A 22517-nucleotide genomic window follows, 5' to 3' on the forward strand; every position below is an offset into this window, starting at 1 on the left:
CAACACACTGTTTGAAATTCAAAGTACCTTTATATAAACCAAACAAGATCAGAATAAAAAAAATCCAACATACAGATATCAAAATATGACGTTCAATAGGTAAAAACAGCTCTGTCCATAGGAAACTATGGATGCGTTACTTTCAGCACAAAGTACCTGGGATGTGTAACAATCAAAAGCAAAAATAGCAGCAGGGAAGGTGATGCATTGGTTCTATACACGCAGGGAAGGTAATGCGTTGATTCCTTGTTCCAGGGAGGTGATGCGACTCAGAAGTCCTCTCACAGTGTGCCCATACAGTCATTCAAAGGAATGAACCCTAGGGATTTCTGCGGTACCTACCTGTATGCAAACAACAGGCATGGTAGGTAGACATCTCACTTACATCTCATGGGTTCTGCAAGACCCTTTGTCATGCCTTTCAGGGTTCAGTTGAATCTCTCAATCAACCATTACCTTGGGGGTGGTAAGGAGTGGAGAACTTATAGGTCACCCCACACTCCTCCCACAGAGACGTCATATACTCGGATATGAAGTTATTTCCTCGGTCAGAGACCACTGCTCTGGGAAAACTCACTAGGGAAAAGAACCCCATCAATGACTGGCCCACCATGCTTGCCATCATTGTTCTGAGACAGATATCTTCCGGGTACCGGGTGGCATGGTCCGCCATGACTAGGATGTGCCTAGTGCCTAGGGCTGTCTTGGGGTCCAGGAGCCCCACAATATCAATTCCATTTCTCTCAAAAGGGGTGTTTGCAAACAGGGAAAGGTTGGAGAGGGACCTTGCACCTCCTCCTACTCTTATCACTTGCCTGGCAAGTTTGGCAAGACCTACAATGTGCACCAGAGTACCTTTGCATTTGGGTCCAAAAGAAGTGGGTGACAATCCTTTCAAAGGTTTTGTCCTGCCCCAAATGTCCTGCCAAAGGCACGTAATGAGCCAGGTCCAGGAGGAAGGTTCTGAAGTCCTGAGGTACCACCAGCACATGGGCTGGCCCAGGCTCAGCAACCCTAGGCTCACTATACAGGAGACCTTTCTCCCAGTAGATCCAATGTGATTCAGACTGATCACCGGCTGCTTGGTTTGCAGCCTGCTGCCACAACCAATAAAAACACACAAGATGATGGACAGAATGTTGCACAATGGCAAAACATTCACCCCCAGTCACAGACCAGGGTTTAATCCATCGTTATTTTGCTCACCAAGCCACCCCAGTTCAGACATGGCCAAATGCAAATCAGTCTAGACCCTGAGCCCCATGGGAACAGTCCAGCCCGACCTGCCAAGCCCTATCTTCCCTGGAACGAATCAAGCATCCTAGGACCGGTTTCTGGCTATCAGCAACAACCAATAAGACATGGGCATTCCTACTGTTCCATGCAGAATTCTTCTCTGGAACGACCCATTTTCCACTGCCAATGGGTCAGCTCAGGTAAGTCCCCCAGTTCAGCCACTTGTTCCCCTTTAGGTTCGGGCATCCTCCTCAAGGCCTGCCTCCTCCCAGACTGTGGGAACTTCTGGGGTTGATTTCCCATGCCCCTGCTCCTTCTCTTTCTGGCAAGCGCCTGGGTCACCCTTTCAGACTCCAGGTCCTCTTGATTATTCTTACTGACTAGCCTTGACCAAGTGGTCACACACTCCCACTCAGTCAGGCCCACCATATCCAAGTGTGACCTTCATTTCACCTCCTTCCAAGGGGAATCCTCCAGGTTGTTCCTTAACAGTCAACATGCATGGTTGGACTCACAACTGCCTTCATGGACTTGAGACCCCCCGAGTTGTCTGCAGCAACAACTTGGTGAAATACATTGGTATTTCACCACTGTTCTTCAGACACCAGCTGACACCTGATGGATGTCATACTGGCTCCAGTGTCTCTCGGAGCCTCCACCCTCAGCCCATTGATGGTCTCCCACTGCCTGTATTTCTTAGTGTTCCATTCAGAGAGGTTTCCTATACCACCTCACAGTCCCCTAGTGAGACAATGGTCATTTCAATTGGCATCCCCCCTCACTTGGAATCTTATCCTCCTCAAGCACTATACTGGCCAATCCACATGACTGTGCACCAGTGGGTGCCGGTCCCCCCTAGGGAGACTTGGGGCTCCCCCTTATATGACCCTCCTGACCATAGGTATAGCACTTGTGGGGACTCTCCTCAGCAGGCTTTCCTGCAGAGTTCCATGGTTTCTTATCACCTGTGGGATGAGAATCCTTACCCTGGGCACTAGAGTGGGGCCCTTTTGAGAACTACTTCTGTTTACCGTTGACCCCACTCTTCTGCTGGGGCCCTGCCCACCCTTGGCTGAGTCTTCTACATACCTGTTGTGGACCCTGATGCTAACAAAGCCATCCACCTCCACAGCAAGCAGCTTGGTGTCAGTAAGCCTACTGTCAATGAAGTGCTGGTGCAGCTCTGGAAAACTATTACCAGACAAGTGATCCCATGCAATCAAGTCATAAAACCCTTAATAAGTTACCATTCTGCCCTGCAGCCAATGCTCTGCAGAATATAGCAACATGTTCAACCAATGGCTGTCCTTTACATATCGTGAAGGCCCTGAAATTCTGTTTGTACAATTCTGACACTAACTCATACGTCCTGACCAAGTCTTACTTCATAGGTGGATACCTCATCGTGTCCTCCTCAGGTAAAGCTAGCAAAGTGTCCCTCCCCTCTACAGTGGAGTGAATCCACAACCTCGCTGCCCAATCTCTCTCAAGGACATTGAGGGACAGAATTGCTACCTCATATGCTTTAAACCATTGGCAAATGTCATCCCCTCTCAAGATATATTTAATCACTTCCTTGGGTATATATTCTCTCCTTTCTGTGTGCACTAAAAATTTGCTGCCACCATTTGAACTGGACTCTGCACTCTTAGCCTTGAATCCAGCTCCTTCAACCCTCTCTCATGCTCTAAAAGCATTTTCTATTCCCCTATTGCTAGTTTCTGCTTCTCCATCTCCACCCTGAGCTTCTCAAGCTCCATCTCATGCACTCTGCTCCTTTCTCTGTCTTCCATTTCCTCTGTAGACAATCCTTTTGAAGAGACACTGCTGCCTGCCCTGGAGGACACCCTCCCTCCAGGTAGGTCCTGGCTCAGCACCCACTCCTGCTGCATGTTTAAATCCTCAGCCTCCCCCACAGGCTCAAGTGAATGCCCACTTGCATTCCCAGCTTTCAACCAGGCCTCAGCACCTTTTGAAGCTCATCCTTCCTGGTGAGGCCTCTCTTTGGGACTTTAATCGTTTTGCAAATTGATTTCAACTGTAGCACAGTGTAGGAATCCACCCTATCCTCTTCAAACCCAACATCCACAGTTTAAACTGAAGCTGGCTTAGACATGATAAGGTTGGATTTTCAATACTTAGTAAAATTTCTCCAAAATGCCAAAGAAGCCAATGAAGAAAACAGTATGTGGTTGTGTAGTGGTCTGCACTAATCAGTAGTAGTGCAGACCAATTACTGTAGCCAAAGTACAAATGCAAGTCCTATCCCACCGCTGGCCACCAACGTTAGAAATGGGGCTCTCTAGATTGCAGTGGCTTGCACCCTGTCCAAGTAGGGACACTTCTTTCTAGTAAGAATGAGTAAAGTATAAACCTAAGTTTGCCTGTGTTCACCTCTGGTAGCTTGTCACAGAACAGTAAGAATAAACTACAGAGGCAATGTGTTAAGCATTTGTCTATAATTCACAGTAGCACAGTGAAAACACAACAAATGGATACCGCACCCGTTTAGAAAAATAAAGTATCTTTTTCTAAACTAAACAAGATCAAAACGACAAAAATCAAACATACATATATCACAATATAACTTTTAAAAGGTAAAACAGTTCTGTCCATAGGAAACAATGGATGCGTTACTTTCAGCACAAAGTAACTGGAATGCGTAAAAATCACAAGCAAAAACAGCCCCAGGGAAGGTAATGCATTGGTTTCTTACACATAGGGAAGGGGATGCATCGGTTCCTTGCTCAAGGGGATGTGATGCATTGATTCCCTACTGCCACGCAGGGGAGGTGATGCATCACTTCCTTACTGGAGAGGAGGTGATGTGTCGATTTCTTACTGCAGCTCCAGCATTGTTGCAGATTCGGCACACAGGTGCAATGTTTGAAAAATCCAGACATGCTGGAGGCTAAGCACCGATGGTGAACCCGGTGCTGCATCGATTTCTCCAGCCACAGACCAGCGATGTGTCAATCCTTCTTGCCACTCAGCAGGGCCTGCATCGGATTCGGTGTGGTGAATTTTGCTGCCAACTGTAATAGGTTGTCCTGGGCCTATAAGAATTCTTTCCTTTTCTGTAGCCAGGAGTTTAGCCTCTAATGCTATCCTCTTGGCTAGTTTCTGAACAGGGCTGGACTGACTACCAGGCGTTTTGGCATGCTGCAGAGCTGGGGGCAGATGTCACTGCGGTGGGGGCTGATTTTGTTGATGGAGACCTGCATGTGCTTCGAAATAAACAAAGCAAAACAAATTTCGTTCGGCACACGCAGGTCCCCATCAACGAAATCAGCCCCCAGCTCTGCACAGGCCCGGACTGGCCGTTGTGGGCACCGGGCAATCCCCCGGTCGGCCGCAAGGGTGGGGTCCGGTTTTGGGCTCTGGGGGCCGTTTTTGTTGCAGAGCCGTTTTTGCAGCATAGCTGCAAAATCGGCCCTGTAACAAAATCGGCTGAAAAGCGGCCCTGGCAAAGCGCTCGCCCCCCTCCCGCCCAGGGGGCGGGGGGGGGGGGGCGGCCGAGCACTTTGCCAGGGCCGGTTTTGGTTCCCAGTCCGGCCCTGGCTCTACAGCATACCAAAATGCCCGGTAGCCAGTCCGGCCCTGTTTCTGAAGATCTGCATCTTCAGTGTTTACCTCTTCTGGGACACTAATGGGAGTGGTCCCAGTGGACTTACTGTCTGAAGGGGTAGTGATGGATATAATTACTAGTTCCAATTATATATACTATGTAGGTTAGCTTATAAACATACTATTGTTAATCTGAAGACCCGAAGAGCAATCTAATTTTAAACTTTGTAGCTAGTTTTGATGAGTATGTTATTTATGGCTGCTCTGTCATGGATAGAGCTGGGCCAGGTTTTCTACACAAAGAACTGGTTGCAAATTACTTATCTACTCTTGAAGGACATTTTCAAGGAAATCCCAGCAAGTAGGGCCAGAAATTCATTGTATTACCATCTTTACACACACACACACTTGATTCAGAGCAGTTCAGGAACTCTAGAAGATCTGTCTTTAATAGCAAATCCCAATAATGCTGAAGAAGAGAGATGTTTCCAGTAATTCAGAGGAATAGATAAGACAATTTCTGCTGTTTGTTTTAAGAGATGGCAAAAACCTCCTTTTAACAGCCAGTTACGGAATTGTAATAAGCACCATTCAAACCAACAACATCAAATGAAGACTTGGAGAAAATAGGTTGTGTTTGTCTTTATGGGTTAAATGTAAGAAGCTTTGCTCAGCATCACCTGAAGATTTGGCCAGTCTGCTTCAGGTTTCTGAATGTCTAGCTAGCAAGCAGTGTAGACAATACCAGGACAATCACTGAAGTTTAAGCTTGTGTAGTGTAGCTCCTATTTTCCCAATAGGCTCTGCGCATTGGAATAGTGCCTACAGCAGTAAAGGCCTAGGCCAGACGTTAACTAGGTCTACTACTGTCGATACTAGACTTAATTTTTGGGTTTGCCAGCTAAGCTCAGAGTTCGCTAGAAACTTTCTCGAATGTTCAAGGAAGGATTAACTCCCCTGATTAGACAAGAAGGGATTTAGTTTCTGACAACCATAGAACATGACAACTTTGCTCTCCCCTAATCAAGAGTCAATCTCGAGAGTCGTGTGAGCACAAGGCAATTATTTTACTCAGTCAGTACGTGCATTCTTAGTCTCATCAGAATGTAGAGAAAAGGAAGAGACGGGCGTGTTCAATAAAAGATGTTATTTATTGATCAGTCTCTTTTCTCGTACAAGAGAAATGGATCGATATTATTGCAATACTTATAGTTAAGTAAAGTGCATACATTAGAAGCAATAGTATAAAATAATACTGTAAAAACATTGATATGGTTTCTGAGCCATATGATGTTTAAAATGAATAAAATATATTTACATACACATATACATTTGACTAAACGTACTCAACTGGTGTTTCTAAATACGCCTACCCCGTGTACCTGACCTAAGTCTAATGCGTGGGCGGGAATAGAAAGTTACAGTTTAGTTTAAGTTTGTTTTTGCCAAGTGAATAACTAAAGAATTCTCTAGGAGGGGTTATTCAGTTCTGTACCTGGAATTTAGGATGAATGAGGAATGGTATCTCTTTCTCTGCTCTCGATATTCCAGGCTGCCTGCGAGGGCTGCCCAGAAGCGCCGGTGCTGGGTCTCTCGGCTTGAGATAGCAGCGCGTCTCTCAGCGCGTCAGGAAGGCGGGGCTGCTGCCTGCGGGGTCTGCTTCTGCTCTCGGCTTCGGCAAGTATGGCTGCTCCGTCTTGTCACCACGCGTGTGTGTGCATAGGGCAAGGTCGGCAATATTTATACCTTAAAGGTGCCGAGATTGACGTAAGGATGGACATAGGTACGTCAATAAAGATGTCATACGACTTGCTCGTTAGCACATTCTTTACTAAAGTTCTCTGTGAAATCAAAACAATGGCCGCACGGATTATCCAGGTTGTCATAGGTTTGATTTGTTATGAGAACGTCGTATGCCTTATCAGGGGCTGGAGGAATGTCGCTTGTCTAATTAGATCTCAAGCGTTATGACCTAATCAGATAACACGTTCCTGTGCCGTAGTGTGACTGCGTCAGATAACGGTATCTGCATCATGGGGAATTTCTTGCCTCATGGGCTGACTGTTAGTTAACTAGCTAGTAAGTTTAACCAGAATAGGGTCAGGAATAGGGGGATCGAATCAGAACCTATAGAAATACACGACACCCACTCCACGCTAACTATGGTCATATCTACTAATCTATGCATAGTATAACATAGTACAACATACTATAGAGTATAGTGTATACCTTACCACCCCAAAATACATAAATGCATTTTGAAATTTTCAAATATACTGAAAAATTGCAGTCATATATATTGTATGCACTTAAGCTATGAATTAAATGCAAAAGTAAACACGCATTGTTATGCATTATTGCTTGTTGGTATATGAGAAATACACATGAAATGGCCCTTAATATGGCTATACAGAAAAAAGTCGAAACCATTTCATCACATAAAATCTATTGCGAACATACCAGCGGGCTGCTAAAGTCTATAAAGTCTATAAAGTATCTAAAATAGAAATCTTAGTTCTCTAGGAATAGTCTCTAACTTTAAGCAGAAATCAGTGTCCCGGGAAAAAATATATAGAAAAATATTTTAGGGGCTTGCTGAAAAAAGTTGCTGTCCGTGAACTGGATTGTAATTGTTCATGTGACTTTATTTTTAAAGTTGAAGGCCGAATTCAGGGAACGCCGTGTGCGAGTTTACTCAAAAGTCTCTATTTCTGTTCCGGAGAGAACATTATATCATTCAGGCTTTCGAAAAAACTGTCAACAGCTTCATGGGAAAGTTCCTCTAAGTCGGAAATAGGGGTAACCATGCATTCATGCGCATGATTGTCTCCATTGACATTCTGATTTGCATTGCTGACAGAAGGTCGTACCTGTTCGATGCTGCTTTCATCTTGAACTTCACTACTCTTCAATCGCAGTGGTGAAGATTCCAGGAATGCCGTCATCAGAATTGGCAGCCTTTGAGGGCAGCACAGTGCGTGAACCTTGGTAGGAACCAACAGTGTATCTGCATCCACCGGCGCATCCGATTGTAGCGTCAGACAGGTGTCTAACACGCATTCTTCTCCGCATAGCAGACACCTTAGTACAGGTAAAACACACCTTTGCCACATTGGTCGAAATGATAGAAACCAAGTCATGTTTAGGTCTCTAAGCCGGGATAGTCCCAGGATTTTTGATATCCGGTCCCGGTATCCAATGGCTAGGATTGTATCTTCCATTGTCGCGAGAGTTTGATCTGTGACATGGGTTGCCATAACGAAAAATAAGGACTAGGAATAGGATTCCTGCAATTAGTCCTAGGATCAGGGGAAGTCCGCCAAAAATCGAATGGACGAAGTCTGGAAAAATACCCAGTATGGCTTTGAATGGTGTTAATGCCATCGAAAATACTGTCTTAAATACCTTTGAGACCCCTGTGGTATCAGAAATATTTAAGATTTCGCTCAGGATTTCCGCGAAATGTACGGGGGAATTAGTTGATAATAATGTATGTATCTCTGCAGTCGTCCTTGCGACTTGTAGATCATACGTTTCTTTAGATGACGTGAGCCTTGTAGGCGTCTGAAGAAGCGCTGTTTTCATTCTGCTTAAAGTGTCTATTCGAATAGAAGTAATTTTCAGACCGGGCCATGCCCTTGCCTCCCTGTCTGGAAAGGAGCTGGGAAACAAAGAACGTCCACAGCACTTGACCTTCGCCGTCATAGTGACGAGATAAGGAGTCCCGGGCATAAGACTACAGCATCTGCGGTCTACAATAAGAATGTAACTCCCATTATAGAGTCTTTGAAAGAATGGTTCTATTTCAGTTGCAGGTGCGCCTTGCTGGTGACATGAAAGGTTGTATGAATTCCCTTCACAGGCTCCGTGCAAACTAATACCGTTACACAGAAGCGTGCCGCTTAGTGACATAGCACAATTGTTGCCACTAAGAAACACTTTCTGTCCTTTGTTACTGACACATGCATGTGAATAGGGCAGGTTCCATGTTGTTTTAAGGTACCCCTTTCCCAATTTCTCGTACATGCCAGCCTGTATATATTTTTGGCAGTATTGAAACCTGAAGGTTGAGATTGGAATATTTATGATTCCGTGGATTATCCATTCACTGACAGGTCGTTCTGACATTGTCAACGGTAATCTTTCTAGTTTTTCAATGCTCAAGATTGTATAATCAGCACCCTTCTGAGCCATACCGATTTGTCTATCAGTAAGGTTAAAGATTTGGAATAGTGACGTTGTGTTGATTAAACGCCAAGGCACATAGCCTGAACGCAGATTTTGTAACGTCCAGCCAAGCTGTACAATAGAACGCAATTGTGACTGACCATGTTGTAATAACAGTAAGTCTTGCGATAATATATCGATTGCTGAAGACACAATGCTGTCCAATGAAAAAATTCTGGAGGACAGAGTCATTAACCCATTGTCCACTACAGAAAGTGATTTTTCCAAATTAATACGGTCAATTTCCCGTATTCTTTCTGCTGTCTCAATTTGAGTAACCTTCCAGGCCTCATTGTATGCTGCATATACAGAGGCTGCTATGAAACGCTTATGACGCTGTTTGCGTGGTCCCAGTATGAAATCACGCAAGTCAGCACCATCAGTAAGTAAAGTTAGGTGTTGCTTAATTTCAGGCAGTGTGGAAGTTTGTAGCCATTGAAGGCATAATTTGCCCACACTGTAGGTTGTTATTATCCCTGGGTGATGTCTTTGGGGATATCTAGGGTCTGGCCTGTTCATTTTGAAACCCTGTGTTTTATTCAGGAATCTATCTTGACAGTTATTTGTATCTGTGGGCCAGATCAACCATTGTTTCCAATCAGGATGTGTTCTGTTTTGGTTAAGTATATGGTTTATGTCTATTTCTTCATCTGTTTCAGAGTTATTGCTAAACATTGTTGGCTTTGGAATAGACAGGTTATTTAAATCTTTGATTTTGGCTAAGCCAAGACAGGTGGTTTGTTGAACGGTGTCATTTAAAAATATCATTTGTTCTGGGATCATGCAGGCTCTAAACAAAGCTTCTAAACCCTGTACTTGCCATTCCTTTGTACCCCAAACACTTTTCAAATCAACATGTTTGTCCCAATAATCAAATCCAAAAGTATTCATTTTTTCAAAGAAAGAATCTGAATATATCAATTTTGTGTTGGTTATCATGGTTTTCATCCCTGTCTTGTTTGACAATTTGTAATAAAATGTTTCAGCATTAGTTATGTTAAAACCTGAAAAATATGAATATTTGCCATACACGGTTCTAGAGCTCCCTTTTGGAGGTGTAGCACAATGTTCCCATTGATTAAAATTTAAAACATTTCTAGGTTGTGCAGATTTATGCAAGAAATGGTTACCATAATGGTTATAGCAGTACATGCTGTCATAATTTGTAGAACCCTGCAAATAATCATGTTTTGTAAATTTAGCAGACATTACTAAGTCAGACATCATATTGTTTATACTTTCAAAGTCCCAATCATCAGCAAATGAGTTTGGTTTTGCAAAGTCACTCAAGGAGATCTTGATTTGGTGTGGATATTTCAGGATCTCGACAGGACCATAAATTTCATAGTCAGTGTTGTCCCAGGCTACCCCACCAGATATTGGAATTGCTGTGAAGTTGGCTGAAGAAAGTTCTGAAGAAAGTTCTCTTTTCTCGACGTGTGAAGATGTGTGTGGTTTGAGGACCAAGTTGATGTTCTGACTTGCTGTGTCCATTTTAGCATATTTTCCCTCAATGAAGCGTCCCAAGGTAAATACCATGATGAGCCAAAGTATGAGGATAAATGCACCAAAACCCACCCAAAATTCAATCCATGGAGAAACTAGATATGTTTCTTTCAGTTGTTTCAAAAGTTCCTTAGCTTTGTCTTTAAAGGATTTTGATGATGGTTGTGTCTTTTGTTCGCTGAAGCCTTCAGAGGAATCATCGAAGTTGATGAAGTAACCGGATGCAGTTCTGTCAATTGTTCCAATTGGTTCAGGATTTTTGTTTCTCGCATTTTCACTTGGTACTTCTGTATAGGTTGGTGTGTCTCTGCTAAATGTCTTTATTTGGGTTTTCAGAGGTCTAAGTTCTATTGCATTGTTGCATAGTCCTTGTTGTTCTTCCGTAGGCGTTTCGAATGTGATGAGCCTCTTTGATAGGACCTCTGTACTGGTAGCAAACCTTGGTGTTCTGCTACTTATTGGGAGTCCACTTGGCCTACTGTTTGTTATCGGCCACATGTTGTGGTTTTACCAGGTCGATGGATACAACTCGGTTCTCCTTTTTTCCAGCAAGTGGCGGTAGTACAACTGATCTTGTCCCGTTGACAGACAATACAGGAACTGCTTTTCTGTAAGAAGGCCCAAATTCCTTCTTTACCGCGATCTTCTCCCTGACTAGATCCCCGACTTTTGGAATCCAGACAGGTCTTGCTGGGACAGGTGGTGATTCTTCAGTGGTCGTTGGCTGTTCTTTCAACTGTATGTTGCTCAGGTCTTTTCTTGTTTTGTTTAAGTCCTGCAAAATAGCCAAACGGTCTTTGACATCAAAGCTTTTTTCTGTTACCACTGAAGTCTGACTATCAAGGTCAGAGATCAACATCCTAGTTCCGAATAATAATTCGTACGGACTGAATCCCTTCAGAGAATTTCTTGGCAAGTTATTAAGACTACGTTGGACACTTATTAGATGTTTGACCCACCCAGCTCCCGAACCTAATATCCTTTCTATTATAGATTGCTTTCTGTCTTGGTTTTTTCTTTACACCATCCCATACCCTCAGGAAGGAAGTGAGAAGATTCCCGCTGGGCTGTGCTCATTTGGCCATTCTTTCCCCCCCAGGCTGGATTGCCTGAGTGAAAACAATGGTCGAACGTAGCATGCTCTTAGCGTATATGCCATTTAGACTCGCAAATCTTGTATAACAGTCCGGACGTCAGCCGAGTGTTGTGGATCTACATTATAAGTGGGAACTAGCCTGTATATGTTAATCGCAAGCCATTCTTTTTAGTGGTGATGTTATCTGCCTTGATACGACGAGGTATTAAACTGCTTCTCTCCCCACTGCGATCTCTGTTGCAGTTTGGGCAGTTTTTTACAAACATGGTGTAGTGCAGGCTCATGCCTGGCCACCAGTACCGTGATTGTAATTCTTCCAGAGAATCTTTTAATTTAAGGTGTCTGAGACCCTCGCCCATGTGTGCGTCTGCGATTAACAAGTTTCTCCTGTCCTTGTTTGGAATCACTCTATCCCCCACTCCAGGGATTCGAGCAAAAGGAATGGAGTTTGCATCTATGATGTATGTGTAATTGAGTGGATAGTTGATCGGTAACGCCGAGCAGTCGCCTTTTGATGACGTTTTTACTGCCAGCAATGTTTCGCCGTCAATGTATTTTAATGTACGCTTTTTTCGATCTACGGGAGCCGGTTTACTGGCTGCCGCTGCGGCTGTTTCAGCCAATGAATTCCCTACAACGTGAACGCCATCACGCTGGTGACTCAGTGAGTGTGTCACGTGAGTCTTTGGTAGTTCTTTTTTCAAAAGAGCTACTTGTTCCCAGAGAAGTCTCTGCTTTATTGGTGCATCCGTGTCATCTTTGTAATCGTTCTGAATCCAGGTCTGCAAATCCTTGTTATATGCTTTGACGCAGAAATATGAATCTGACACTATAAGTGTCGGGAATTCGCGATCCGCATTATCTAGCGCCATTTTCAAAGCTAATATTTCAGTTTGTAGTTCTGAATTAGTTTCTACTGAGTGTGATTTTGTTAATAGAGGTCTTAGTTTACCTCCGTGCCACACTTCTTTTGTAATCTCACATGTGGGATTGTATGCATGTTCTCCCCAAACGGAGGGTTGAGCATGTCCGTCTGTATAGATTACACAGGCGTAATGTCGTAGAGGCAGAATGTCGATTGGCAGAGGATACGTTTTTTCATATTTTAGATTTTTTAATTCTTCTAGTTCTGGATCAAAGAAGTAGTATACTTTGTCCGTTGTGATTGAATTTACCCATTGTAACCATTCTGGATCCAATGTTGTTGTTGGTAAATTACACGGTGTTGTTAGTGCCTCGAAGGCTGATTCAGCTGTTCTGACTGTGATATGTCTACCGTCAGCTATGTCTTTTTCTCTAGCTATTGCGGTTTGAACTGCTTGAACAATTTTTCCTTTGTTGTTGAATCTCTGTTCAGCTTTTGTGTACAAGTGTGATCTGAATGCAATTGGTACCTTTTCTCCCTCATTAGAGGTCAGGTATGTGAATCCGCATCTCCCTGGGATGACTCGGATCACAAGGTTGCGTGTATTATCACGGGTTTCTAATTTTGTTTTAATTAGCATGTCTGTTTGTAAGGATCTCAAAATTTCTGTGTGTGCTTGAGTCCAACTGGATCTTTTAAAGTCTGGTTTAATTAGATCGTAAAGGGGTTTGACCCTTTCTGCGTAATTTGCAATGTAAGTTCTTCCGAAATTTAGGAAGCCTAGAATTGACTGTAGGTTTTTTAGTGTTTTAGGAGCTTGGATTACGGCACATTTCTCTAGGAAATTGTCTGCCAGGCTTTTGCCTTCACTTGATAACTCATATCCTAAGAATAGGACCGTCAGATGGGCAATTCTGGACTTTTTGAAGTTGAATTTGTAACCCTCTGCAGCGAAACCAAGTATTATGGTGTTCACTCTTTTCAAGTGAGTTTCCAAGTCATCATCTGTTAAGTAAATGTCATCGACATAAGATAATGCTTCATCATCATATAGTTGTAGTAATTCTGTTACTCTTGCTGAGAATACCCCCGGGCTGTTCTTGTACCCCTGGGCTAACCGACAGAATTGTTTTTGAGTGCCATTTACTGAAAATGCAGTTAAATATCTGCTCTCTGGTGCTATGTTTTGACAAAAGAATCCGTTGGAGATGTCCAAGGTTGTTTTGTATTTTTTGCGCACTATGTTATTCATTAGTGCAGCACTGTGTGAGTTTTGCACTGCAAAAGTTTTGCAACATGTGTTAAGGTGTCGGTAATCCAAAACTAGACGGTACGAATTGTCTGGTTTGGAGACCGGAAACAAAGGATTGTTCATTTGTGAGGTGCAAGTTTCAATCACCCCTTGGTATTCTAGCTGATCTAGTATTTCATTTACTTGTTTTTTAGCTTCTTGCTTAATTGGGTACTGCCTTTGTGCAGTAGGTTGTGATTTTAACTGGACTTTGTGAGGAGGAGAATCCTCATCCCATCCTACATGATTTTTATATAAAGCAGGTGCTAAGGCCACTGCCCACTTTCTAGCAAGTGTATATTTTTTATGAATCGGTATTTGATTCGAGAAGGCAGGCATAATTACTTCTTCGCCATGAGGGCACTCCCTGACAAACTCTGGTGGCCAGTCTTTTTCAGCTAGAAGGATGTCATAGCCCTTGGATAGGTTATCCCAAAATAGTCCCCTTATTTTCCTAGTCTTATCTCCCTCTATACGTAATGTTATCTCGTATATTTTGTGGGGCTTGCTAACTCTGGTATCTGCAGTTTCCACTTGAAGGTATTCATTCGTGTCCACTGTCTCCAGATGATTCATAAGGACTTTGCGAGCTATGCTCACCTCTGCTGCGCTGTCTAGCATTGTCTGAGCCCATTCTCCGTTTTTCAGTTGTGTCCTCAGTATTCTCGGCATTGTTAACTACCTTGATACTGGCTACCTTCTTTTTTGGAAATTGTGATTTCTTTTTCAGTTGAGCAGGTTCCTTGTCTTTGGACTTGGCGTGCTCTTCTGATCGTCCTCTTCTTTCCGATTTCTGCGAGGAATTCTGAAAAGATTGAGAGGGACGTGTATCAATGTCTTGATATCTATCAGGTTTTTTAATATTATCCCTATTTCTAAGGTTATATCTATTCCCAGAGGGTTCACTCTGAGGTGACCTTTGTCTCGGGTTTGGAGATTTCTCTCTTCGCCTAGGAGACCTTCCTCTGGACTGGAATTTCTTTTCTTTAGGATTGGATTGTTTATTTCCATCCCAGTTCTTTTTTGGTGAATTATTATTAAAAAATATTTTTTCTGGACTTGTAGTCAGTTGCGGTTTTACTGGTATTCCACCTAGACTATCTCTGCCTAGTTCTTCATAGGATTTTTCTATGATTCTGGCAATTTCAGCTGGTTGGTCTGCTATATCTGTCTCTTTTAACCTCTGGCGGATCGCCACGTTTGCTGCTTCACCCTTTATGTTGGCTAGTAATATAGCCGAGACCTGCTTGAAGTCTTTCAGTAATTTCATACCAAGAGTTAAAGCAGGTTCTGGACCGTATTCATCTTGAATTTGTTTTAGCACATCTGGTATTACCGAAATGGATGGAACACCGTGCGTTTTTGTGTAGATGGAAGCAAAGACTGTACCCCAAGTGTCACAGTCCTCAATGTGTGGTGCGATTCCCATTGGGAGACATATAGTCAGAATCCTGTGTTTTTCTAATGGGGTGGTGTCAGGAAACACCGCCTCTATTTGGGTAATTTTCTGTGCCAACCAGAATGGTATTTGTTCCCGTTTAGCTGGAACTTTACCTAGGCAGGATTGGATGTTCTGTGGTGTGATTTTATTTGTGTTCCCCTGGTGAGGGGTCAGCTGTGGAATTTTAATCGCTGGCTGAATTGTTGAAGTCCGCATTACATACTGAACTAATTGTCTATGAATTTTTAGTAGTTGTTTTAGCTGTATTAATAGCTCTGCTGCAGGCATTCTTTCGATGTCTGGATGTGGTGTGTATCCGGCTAGGACCGGCCACGTTGCTCCTGGTCTTCCTAAAGGACCGAGCCTTGTAATGTGATTGTTATGTATTAGGGCGCCATCAAATAAGAGCAAATGCTCTTGGAATTTGAGTGGTACTTCCACCTCCTCGAAAGGAGTGTACTCATTAGGAGGTTCCTCTACTTTGTAATAGTGGAAGTACTTTGTTACAGCATTTGCTGCTGGAAAATTTATCCATGTATAGTATACCTCTGTCTGCCGATATTCGTGTGCCTCGATTACGAATATGACTGTGCCACCTCTAGGTGTCAGTCCATTTTCTATAAGTTTTAGAGTTATAGCTCTCCTTTTGGCGACCTGGATGAGTATTATATCCGGGTCTGCATCGAGTGCTGTAGTATCAGCTGCTGCTATTTCAGTAGCTAATCTAATTGCCTCTCTTTCTTCATCACTCTCTGCCATTTTACCGACAGGAAGCTTATGTCTTTTGTTTGCAGATCAGGTTTCTTTATGGAACAAAGATTAGATGCACAATATTTTGGAACTGTTTTATCCTTCAACGTTGACTAGACCAAGAACCATACATAGGAGTTCCCTCCTGCGAGGTTTTGGAGGATATAATAACCTTTCACCCACTCCAGACGTCTTTGGAGTATTTGGGAAAAGGGGTCTGAGTGAGAAAGCACGACTGAGTTACTCTAAATGTCTTACGTTAGTTTTATCGCCCTTTCCAAACGCGTTGGGCGCCATGTAGTGTAGCTCCTATTTTCCCAATAGGCTCTGCGCATTGGAATAGTGCCTACAGCAGTAAAGGCCTAGGCCAGACGTTAACTAGGTCTACTACTGTCGATACTAGACTTAATTTTTGGGTTTGCCAGCTAAGCTCAGAGTTCGCTAGAAACTTTCTCGAATGTTCAAGGAAGGATTAACTCCCCTGATTAGACAAGAAGGGATTTAGTTTCTGACAACCATAGAACATGACAACTTTGCTCTCCCCTAATCAAGAGTCAATCTCGAGAGTCGTGTGAGCACAAGGCAATTATTTTACTCAGTCAGTACGTGCATTCTTAGTCTCATCAGAATGTAGAGAAAAGGAAGAGACGGGCGTGTTCAATAAAAGATGTTATTTATTGATCAGTCTCTTTTCTCGTACAAGAGAAATGGATCGATATTATTGCAATACTTATAGTTAAGTAAAGTGCATACATTAGAAGCAATAGTATAAAATAATACTGTAAAAACATTGATATGGTTTCTGAGCCATATGATGTTTAAAATGAATAAAATATATTTACATACACATATACATTTGACTAAACGTACTCAACTGGTGTTTCTAAATACGCCTACCCCGTGTACCTGACCTAAGTCTAATGCGTGGGCGGGAATAGAAAGTTACAGTTTAGTTTAAGTTTGTTTTTGCCAAGTGAATAACTAAAGAATTCTCTAGGAGGGGTTATTCAGTTCTGTACCTGGAATTTAGGATGAATGAGGAATGGTATCTCTTTCTCTGCTCTCGATATTCCAGGCTGCCTGCGAGGGCTGCCCAGAAGCGCCGGTGCTGGGTCTCTCGGCTTGAGATAGCAGCGCGTCTCTCAGCGCGTCAGGAAGGCGGGGCTGCTGCCTGCGGGGTCTGCTTCTGCTCTCGGCTTCGGCAAGTATGGCTGCTCCGTCTTGTCACCACGCGTGTGTGTGCATAGGGCAAGGTCGGCAATATTTATACCTTAAAGGTGCCGAGATTGACGTAAGGATGGACATAGGTACGTCAATAAAGATGTCATACGACTTGCTCGTTAGCACATTCTTTACTAAAGTTCTCTGTGAAATCAAAACAATGGCCGCACGGATTATCCAGGTTGTCATAGGTTTGATTTGTTATGAGAACGTCGTATGCCTTATCAGGGGCTGGAGGAATGTCGCTTGTCTAATTAGATCTCAAGCGTTATGACCTAATCAGATAACACGTTCCTGTGCCGTAGTGTGACTGCGTCAGATAACGGTATCTGCATCATGGGGAATTTCTTGCCTCATGGGCTGACTGTTAGTTAACTAGCTAGTAAGTTTAACCAGAATAGGGTCAGGAATAGGGGGATCGAATCAGAACCTATAGAAATACACGACACTTGTGAAGGAAGAAACTGTTTCATTCTTTGAAAGTGTGTTGGGAAAGAGAAGGTAACACATCATGTACTCTAGTTTTATTTGACAGTTGCAAAGCCTCTGTATCAGTTTTTGCTAATGTTTTATTGGGCCAACGGAATTGGAAGAATTTGTAGACTCTGCATTGCTTTTGTAACTCGGAGATCCGGCCAAATTTTGCAATGGTCGTGTGTCCGAATTTTTTTCTGCGGGGGTCCTGGAATACAAGTGAGGCTTGGTGTCCCCTAGCACCATTTGGGGCTGTAGGGGGTGGTTGTGAGAGGCAGTGGTCAAAGGGCTGCTTTTTCAGTAGATTTGCTGCCGCAATAGTAGATTTTCTTTTCAAGCGGCAACAAAATCAACTCGAGTGGCCACGCACTCTTACACACCTCATAGTGTCATTCGTGCTGATTTTTCATCACTACTTCTGCTACTGCCACTAAATTGCAGTGTGAGCAGCGCAACATGCATATTTTCAGTTTTTAAGTATCTCCGCACAATTCCTTGAAGAGAAACTCTGCGAGTTCTGCCAACCACTAATCAATGTTTTTTACCTCAATTGCATTTACAAACCATTGACATGTTATTATCCCTCAAGTTTGGGTGGTAACTTATTCACAAAGGGGTAGCTGTTCTGATGGAACAGCTTTACCTGTGGGAATCATGTGGAAAAAGTTGGGGGGAGGTGGAGCATTCGGTGGCCAGGGGACCAGTTCATTCTCCTCTCCCCACAATGAGTTCCCACATGAGATATTTTTCTTTACAGCAGCACCTGGCTATTTACTTGACAAGGCATGCTTTAAATACAAAATAAAATCCAATATGGGTATGCAAATACAGGGATTATGGTCTGCTCTCTCTTGCAAGCCACCATTCTTGCACCTGCAGCCATTAACAGAGAGTCAAAAAAGGCATTCTGCCAAATTATTATTCAATTTTAAGGCTGATTTACCACCCGCTGTAAAAAGGCAATTTGTGATCAAACTTATAACTGCACAGTGTGGATGGTAAATTAAATCCCCATCCATAAAACAATGGGTACGGATTTTGCCCATCCCTTGTTTGTGAACGTCAATAGTATATCAGGCCCAAGTTTATGGACAATCAAAACTTTTGAAGACAAAAAAATTCATGGATGCACATCACAAATTCCATAAAGCCAAATTGCAAATCAAAACATAGGTGAACTGTTTACAATATTTATATTTTCAAGTGGTGGCTATATTGGTGCTGAGAACCTTAACAAGTTTTTTTTCCGATCCCTGCTATCCGGTGATAGGGAATTAAGGAGAATGGCAAATTTTTGGGAATAACACACATGAATGGGTGTTTCCTGGACAATTCTGGCAGAGACGTTTTAAGGCATGGGCAAAGTGAGCTCTGGCCCAGGAACCCAGCCTTTCAGGGGGGTGGGCCCTGCTACAGCAAACTCTGTACTGCAGAGTCTTGCCCCGATAACCTTAACCCCTTGGCTGCGGCGGTAATTCCGCTGCAGCGCTAGAGGGAGGGGGGCCACGCGGCGCCGCCATGCTCATGACGGAACCCCTCCGTCACGAGCCTTGGGTGCGCTGTGCTTGTGGCAGAGTGGTTCCGTCACGGACCCGCCTGCTCAATGGAACGCTCAGCGCAGGCGTGAAATCGCTGCCACGCAGGCGTGGCGGCCGGGCCGTGACGGAACCACTCCGTCATTAGCACAGCCTGTCCGAGGCTGATGACGGAGTGGTTCCGTCACCAGCACCCAACGAGTTAAATAATTCTTACACGAATTGTTTCAAATACCGTTTTTCTTTGATTTATTTTTAATGTGAGTGAAATGCCGTGTTTATGTTTCATGCAACATCCATGAAAGTTTTTTTAAAGTTCAAAACATATGAGAAATAGGAGGGTGTCACAGATTATTTGGAGTGATATTTGTGAGCTGCTACTGTGCTACTATATTGAAAACACACGTCACTATCCCTGAATATTAGATGTGACAACTTTAGAATTTGGACCAGTGTGCCTGTGCACTGCCAGTGACCTGTCCAACAAAGGCATGAAAGAGCTGAAATGGGATCATAAATTCAAAGCTATTCCGTACAGGGTCCCCAAAATACCCTCGGCCCCAGTCCCCCAAAATCCTTAAAATCTCCCTGAATTCTTGCATGTTTTAAATGTGTTCCACAAAGAGATATCGGCTACACCTACACATTGTAATCTCAGTGGGGCCAGTAGCTCCTGTTACCCATGCCATCCAGAATACCAGGGTGACTCATGATGGGGTTGAAGATGCCTGCTGAATATTTTTGAATCTATTAATGGAAATGATTTGTGAAGGTGCTTCCAGAACTACCTGCCAGCTGCGACAGCTGTGGCCAGGCGCAGCTCACTTAGGAATTAAACATTAGATGCTGCCAATGGCAACACGTTGTCTGGTTTTGTGCGTCTCACTGGGGCAGCTTTTAGCACAAACACATCTCCAGTGTTGAAGAATTGAGCCCGGGCTCTCAAGGCTTATTTATGCTGATTATCCGTCTGCATCAGGCTGGCTATTCAGAGAGCACTAAACACCCCCATCTACGTTGTTTACGTTGTTTGCAGCAGGGTTTAAGATCGTTGACTCAGCATAATTGTTTGTTGACAATCTCACGATGATATCACTGCTTTTTGGAGCTGACAGCTTAATTTGCCCTGACTCCGGGCGCGCGACACAGCTTTATCCGCATTCAATGGGAGCGCACAAAGCATTCATCCAATGAATTGCTTGATATGATTTAACAGCAATGTGTATAATGCTTCGGCGATACAATGATTTTTTTTCTTCATTTATTGAGACGTAGTTCGTATCGTGCATGCGTCAGGAAGGAGGGTTTGCTTTTATTTCACGCGCAAAGAAGCCCCCGTGGCCCGCATGCTGGTTGTCAGAAGCATTCAAAAAGAACGATAAAATATTTTTATTTTTCAGAACGAAGGGCGCGTGCTTGAATTACTCACACGCTTCTCTGCTCATTGAAAAGCAATATCTGGTCATGATCTACACCTCGGGCTGGCTGTGAAAAGTGTCAATATTTTTCATTCCAATTTACATTGCAGCAGCGTGAAGGGAGGCGGCTGAGACTTCACTCTGCCTCGCGCTCATTGTAGGCACCCAGTAAGCGTTTGACAGTCAACACACCAAATGTAATTAGGAAATAATGTATGTTTGCTTCTATGTAGAGATATTTCCACAGCAGAAATCAAGCTAGGAAGCAAGGAAGTGCTGGAAATTGACGAATCCCTGGGATAAAATACATGGTAATTTCTGATTTGCAGTAAAAGGTCAATTCCTACTGTAATTTGTGTGTGTTTTTTTTTTTAAGATTGGTCCTCAGCTTTCTTTTGAGTTGTAGCTTTCTTTTGAGGGCTGGGATAGTTCTGATGTCATTGAGGATATTGGTCTATATTCCAGCAGCATAAGTTGTTCTTTTCTTGCAAATGCTCGTCTCCAGTTTGGCAATGCCCTGGCTCCTAGTATTGTGCTGTCCACTGGAGGGGATCAGATTGTTGGCTAGGTGTGCCAGGGTATCATTTCTGATGGCCTTGTAAATGGTGCATGTTGTCTTAAAGACGATGGAGGCCTACAGGGGAAGAGAAATATGTAGGTCATTCAGTGTTGTCAGAATGTAGTTGGATTTCCTCAATCCCTTGTGAAGAATGTTTGTGACATGTAGGATAACCTTGAAAGGTGCAAGAGTGATGTTGACTTGGCCAGTGACTCCAACTGTGAGAGGACCTAGGCTTGCACTTTTGGTCTGAAATCAACTTCTGGAAGGAAGGGGTTAATTTTATTCCAGAGTGAGGTTTGGTAGCCTATAGTCTTGATTTTTCCAGCAATGTTTTCTTTGAAGGTGAGATCTATGTAAAGCTTGAATCCACATGGTTTTGAATTTTCTTGACTTGAAATGTGAAGCTGTTTAGGTTCATGTTGGATAGCCAGGTATGAATCAGTAGCATTTAAGAGCAGATGGTGAACAGGAGAAATATAAGCAGTTATTGTGGTTTTAGTAGAAGACCTGCTATCCTGCCAGATCATCATATGTGCTACCTTCCACTTCCCCGGTAATGGAATACTTACCATAGTTGGGTATGCCTGTCAACTTGGTGGGGATTTCTGGTGTCATTGCGATTAATGCATTGAAGTTAGTGGAGAAATTGTTAGTAAAAAAAACATCCCAAGTGGACTTCTGGGAAGGTTCCTAGGCTGAGGAAAGAATTCATGATGTTGAGGATGGTTGTGTAGAAATTTCCTTGAAAATATTTTACAGATGATGATGGTAGGATATTATCTTCACATGAGGTGGTCCTAAGTGAGTTCTTTGCGGATGAGAGGAGGTGCTGAAGTTGATTTTGTGTTGTTGGAGTATGAGCTAATTATGGTGACCTAGTTGGTGAAGAGATGAATGACTGATGTTATGTTATGTTTAAAATAATTTATAGAGCGTACGTACACCGATTGGTTTCTTGGCGCTAACTATAGGAGTGGACGGATAATCAGATGTCTTTGTAAGCAGCCATATTTGAGGTTAATCATATGCCTAGGTAAACAAGCATGTTTTGAGGAGTTTCCTGAATAGCAGAAGGTCTGTGTAGGATCTAATATCAGGGAGCAGGGTGTTCAAACGCGGGGAGCCAGTACCGCAAATCTGCTGCCACCTAAATGTTTTGATTTATAATACGGGATGACCAGCAGGTTCCTGTGGGCAGATTGCAAATTACGGGTGGATGTGTATCTCTGAATGATATTAGAGATTAATTCTGGGCATGCGCCATGTAGCGATTTAAAGATAGGACAGCCGATTTTAAAAGTACAATGTTGGAGTACAGGGAGCCAATG

The sequence above is a fragment of the Lissotriton helveticus genome, chromosome 6 (genome assembly GCF_964261635.1).
Source record: "Lissotriton helveticus chromosome 6, aLisHel1.1, whole genome shotgun sequence".
NCBI classification, from domain to species: Eukaryota; Metazoa; Chordata; class Amphibia; order Caudata; family Salamandridae; genus Lissotriton; species Lissotriton helveticus.